Here is a 5709-nt window from a genome sequence, read left to right as displayed (position 1 = left end):
ACTGATAAAGTTATTCCTAATACATGCGTTTATGTACCCATAGAATCAGCTATAATATCCGCTCACGTGATACATGCAACCGTAGACGCATACCACACCTAGAGGTGCCGGTGATGATTTTATACCGATTTATCGGATATCGAAGTTATAACAGGTAAAAGAACTAATATTAATTGCTATTTCGATAACTACTCTAGCAAACCATAAAGTTCTTAATGCCTGGGTCTGTCATTTAAAAAAAAAATTAGTACCTAGTGTTATTGTTTGGGCTGGTGATTTCGGTGTTTATTTATTGAAAACATACCGTAAGTAGCGTTTTTTAAGTTTACCCTGAATATAAATGTTTATAAACTATACTTTAAGGAGTAATTTCATGGTAAACGTTAGAACCACTCAAACGGAATATTATCATATTTATCCAAGTACACCATAGATTTCATTAGCGCTTTTTAAGTGCAGGATTTGCGGTGTATTACTGCATTTTATTTGAGATGTTTTTGTTGGTAGTACGGAGGGTATTTATTTAGCAATGCAGAATAATGATTTTTACTTATAAAAACTTGTATTTAAACTGAATCCTTTTCTAATTTGCGAAACCAAATAGCCGCCATTTTGCGGTAGGAGGAGCGCATCGCGTGAGCGGCTTCTTGATACCCGATCGTTATCCACCTCACAGGTGTTAGTAATGGATTTAGACTCTTTATGTAAAAAGCTGGATATTGTCGAGTTGCTCATTATTAAAAAGAGAGACAACGCTAATGACATAAAAATACTTTCAAGTAATATTACGAATATTAGGGGTTTAACTACATTACGTTTACTTATAACGAAAGAAGTTAGGAAAGTAACTGAAAAAGACGAACAAAGGGTTATTTTAAACGACCTCCATTACTTCCTACTAGTGGTCACGCAGGAATAAATAGGATGTTTAACAATATTAAAAGACATTATTTTTGGCCAGGTATGACCAACGACGTAACCCAATACGTAATTAAATGTAAGCAATGTCAATTAAATAAGCATAATAATCATCAGGTGAAAGAGCCGATGGTTATCACTTCTACAGCAAGTGGTAGCTTTGAAAGAATAAGTTTAGACATTATGGGTCCTTTACCCTCTAGCAATGATTATAAGTACATACTTACTTTGCAATGTGACTTATCGAAATTTGTAGCAGCATATCCTTTGCCAAGGAAAGATGCCGAAACAGTAGCTAGAGCTTTTGTCGATAACTTCATCTTAAGGCATGGAATACCTAAGAAAATAATTACAGATAAAGGTACGGAGTTCATGTTATCTATTATGGTAGAAATATGTAACTTATTACATGTAAATAAATTACACTCGACTTTGTATCATCATGAAACCATAGGAGCTTTAGAAAATACCCATAAGAACTTAGGTGCTTACCTGAGAATTCAATGTGAACAAAATAAAAGTAACTGGAGTAGCTGGTTACCTTATTGGTGTTTTTGTTTCAACACTACTGTCCACACCGAGACAGAATATGCGCCCTATGAGTTAGTTTTCGGAAAACAATGTTTGTTACCTAATGGTTTACAGACAGGCGTTGATCGTTATTTATGATGATTATCCTAAGGAAATGAAGTATAGATTACAAAAAGCTCAAAGATCTGTCACCAAATGTTAAAATTGTAAAAAATAATAAAGAATACATATAATACGTAAGAATAATACAAAGATTTTTAAATAAGTTTAGTTAAAATGGTAATTGGTTTTTAAACATTTTATTTTATTCTACATTATTTTATCATTGTGTAATTCTGTTTTTAAAAAAAATGATACTTTTAGTTTAAATTATCTTACTAGATGTAAATCAATGATTCCTTTGATATCATATCATTTTTTTTCTTCGAAAACCGGTGGTGAACCATTCGGGGGAGTTGTAATGTGCCGAAGCAACGTGACTTCTTTAGTAGGTCACTGGATTTCATATTGAAGGAAATGTTGAGTAGGCATAAGATTCTTTATATTGTAATAGAATTATTAATTCACTTCTATTTGCACCATGAACGAATAAACACACTGTCTAAAATGAAATATAAGATGAAATCCCAACTACCTCACTGCACAACCAACCTAATATAAGACTATTTGGCTCTGACGCGTGACGACACAGCACTGGCGTATTACCTGATTTTTTTGTGGCATCAATAAAGATTTATGTGCTAGGTTTTAAAGCAAGTTACAAATCCGACTAATATGTAAAAAAGCCAAAAAAATATAGTCAAAAAAATACTAACGGGCGATTTACTCACAGCCTATATGTGCCAGTACGGCCAAAAACGTTTGTAATGCAAAATGTTATAAAAATTCAATAAAATTAAATAAAACTTAATAGAAGCTAAAATTTTAATTAAAATTACACGTACATGTCTAAATCGATTATTTAGTTTATTGATGTCTAAATCGATTGCCTCCATAACCGACACCATAGCGGGCATACTTATCACAACAATGCCGAATATAGGGGCAATCTAACCTGCCAGCTATCATAGCCAGGACGATATTGGGGCTGGCAACCACTCTGCGCACCAGTGATGCACACTTTTTGCGCATCGTTGTGTAGAAGCAATCACTGCAGTGCGCTGCACGAGCGGGGGAGCCCCAATAACGCATTCATTGCATACTCTGGCGATCTTTACTTGATGCCTTAATTATTTAGTATAGTCTCTGTGTCACTATTTCTACTTTATTATATCAATTCATGTCTCGTTGCTTGTTCAAAAAATAATGTCCCTATCTACCGACCCGAGAGATAGGAAGTTCAGGGGAGACTACAGGCTCATCGGCAAGACAAGGGTACAGCGTCCGGCCAAGCCCTCCGCCAGTGATACGCCTTCAAGGGCATTTCTGACGAACCCGGACTTGGGTATGGACTCGCCGGGGTTTGTGGTTAGCTGCAGGGAAAGAACACGTTCGTCTGCCCCGGTAGCATGTGGCCGGGGCGTTCATCCCACACGCAGCTGGCGCGTCTTAGTAGCGGTCTGGACAAGGGCCTACAGGACACGTGAGTTGCCCATAAGTCGGAAACTATGTCCGTACATTGTCGTAGGACACTGCAGTAGCCAGTACAGCAGGCAGTAGCCGGGAGAGCTAGTAGAGGATGAGCTAGATATCCTCCGGTCCCTCCAGTCGCGTAGATTTCTGGGAACTGGAGAGACGTTTCAGCGTCGGGAGGTGAGCGTGCCTGTAGCTCCGCCACCAAAGTGGAGATTTGGCAATGGACTTTAGAGTCAAGGGCTTAGTGGTGGCAACCGTTAGTCGTGTAATACGCAACGGGAAGTGAGCGTGCCTTCAGCTCCGGTACCTATCTGCAAAATAGGGAGGGTACTGTACGTGCACCCGAGGCAGCTCCCCCAATGCACTAGCTTTTTAAGAACCGGATGATGTTTGTGCAAACGGGTCTTTGTGCTCGCACAGGTTACAGTGCCCTTCTCATATACCCTAACTGTCGGTATCAAGGGTACTATAATTAAAACTTATGTAGAAAGGAACGGGAGGTATCCAAAAATAGATAAATAAATAAATGTATAATCTCTGTGATGATATTTGACTTTAATTACAATCACTTAAGTCGTTAACAAATAATTACAAAAACAATATAATTGTCAAATCTGTTGAATTATCAACTCGTAATCAGAAACATCAACAACATTATCAACTTGGAACACAAAATAACGTCATCACACTGATTACCTAAAAACCTAAACTAGTGTATTGACAAGGCAAGGTTGCATTTTTCAAGTACTATGCGTATTTATTTTCTGGTACATTGGGTGACATTTTTTAAATGAAAATTATTTAGGAAAATAAAGCGTGTCGTCACGTTCCTAATTTTACTTAAATTCGTAGCCTTGGTAAAAAAAATAAAGCCACATGCAATCGTACGTCAAAAGTGGAGAAATTTATAAACGTTCGCTCTGGGCCTTTTGGAGGGAAAGTGTCGTTTTTATTTTGACTTTCAATTATTTTGTGAAGTCTAGTTTAAAGTGGAATAGGATAGTGCTATTGTGCCTTAATCGAAGATTAAAACGCGAAATTATACGAATCTCGAACTAAAAAAATTCTAAGGAATCCCGAGTCAATCCAAACATCAAACCGCCTCAAATTGCCTATCCTCTTTGTGGCGGCCATATTTACACAAACAATTAAACGAAGACATGGCTCAAAAATAATGTACCAAGACTTGGCTGTATGGTGTAAAACCTTTGCGTTTTCCTTTATGGAAAGAAGAAATTTATAAAAATAATACCAACTACATCATTCTACATCTACCAACAAATGGACGTCGGATCCGCGCTATAAAAAGTGTTCGAACCTATAGGGCGTTAAAATCGCATACCATCGAGTACATAACCAGAAATATATACGAAATCAAGGCCATCCATCCCTGGCAACTCATAAGGCAAATGGTACATAAATCACTTTTAAACTACCTCCGTGGCCGAACGGTTACCATGCCGGACTGCCACGCAGAGGTCCCAGGTTCGATTCCCGGGCCGGGCGAAATATTTGTATGACCTACATTTATTTCTCTCGTGAGTTTGGGTGTAATTTGTGGTTGTCTATGTGTGTGTCCATGGCACCCGCGACACAGGGTTTCCCTAGTGCGGGGCTATGTTGAGTGTGTGCGTTATTATTATTATTATTATTAAACGTCAACTCTCGTTTGCGCTGAAATAACAAATTATAAAGCTGAAGTACAGCTCCTACAACTGACCTGTGTGTATGTCTCCGTATATTCCAAAAATATTCTGTATTTATTGTAATAAAAGATAATATATATAACTATGGGGGGCTGTTCCATTCGGTGGTGTGAGAAAAACAGCAAAACAATTGACATCCGTCAATTGTTTCGAATTTGGCCTGGCCAATCGGAGCGCAGTTGTCACCATAATGATAATGGCAGAATAGTTTTCAAACAAATTAAATGACATTTCGTCTCTACTTCTGGTTATATGCTCGATGTCGCATACAGAGTCAATCGCGCAGTTATTGGCACATTTATAATTATTTGTATTATTATTAATAGTATTATTTGTATGTGATTAATTATATGTACCTGCGCAAATTTTTTATTTCTTTAAATGAATTTGTACAAAATTCGACATATCAAGTAATTTTCACTCGGAGCTAAATACGGTGCATTTTGTTATATTTCCAGTAGAAGCTCAATATGGTGTTTTTCGGCCTTAGTATTGTTGCAAGCAAAATTGAGCAGTACTGCCATGACCTTATAATTTAAATTAAATGTTTTAATTTTAGGAAATGAAACTATTTTTCCGGATTTAAATCGCGTATATTTGTTTTTTCAAACAGACCTACGTTTCGGGCCCTTTACAGGTCCCATGAATGGTCCCATGGGACCAATAGTTTCATTTCCTATGTGTAACAATCGCGAAAACCTAAGAACTCGATATGTTTTAATTTTTTTATATTCCTTTATACAATATCACTAAGTTTATGTAAGTTAACTTTGGACATTTTTTCGTGGTTTTTATATTAAACTCGACGTCTATTTGTTGGTAGGTCTATATGATGAATGAACTACATGGAACAAATTGTGTATTATGCATTGACTTACTATTATATGTACGTCGGGTCCGCGTTAAAAAGTGTCCGAACTTATAGGGCGTTAAAATCGTATACAGAGCGTCATTCACGCTTTAGTCTTCGTTTGTTGAC

The sequence above is a fragment of the Hyposmocoma kahamanoa genome, unplaced genomic scaffold (genome assembly GCF_003589595.1).
Source record: "Hyposmocoma kahamanoa isolate Upper Pololo Valley unplaced genomic scaffold, ASM358959v1 172, whole genome shotgun sequence".
NCBI classification, from domain to species: Eukaryota; Metazoa; Arthropoda; class Insecta; order Lepidoptera; family Cosmopterigidae; genus Hyposmocoma; species Hyposmocoma kahamanoa.
The sequence above is the reverse complement of the archived record's forward strand: the minus strand, read 5'-3'. Positions refer to the sequence as shown.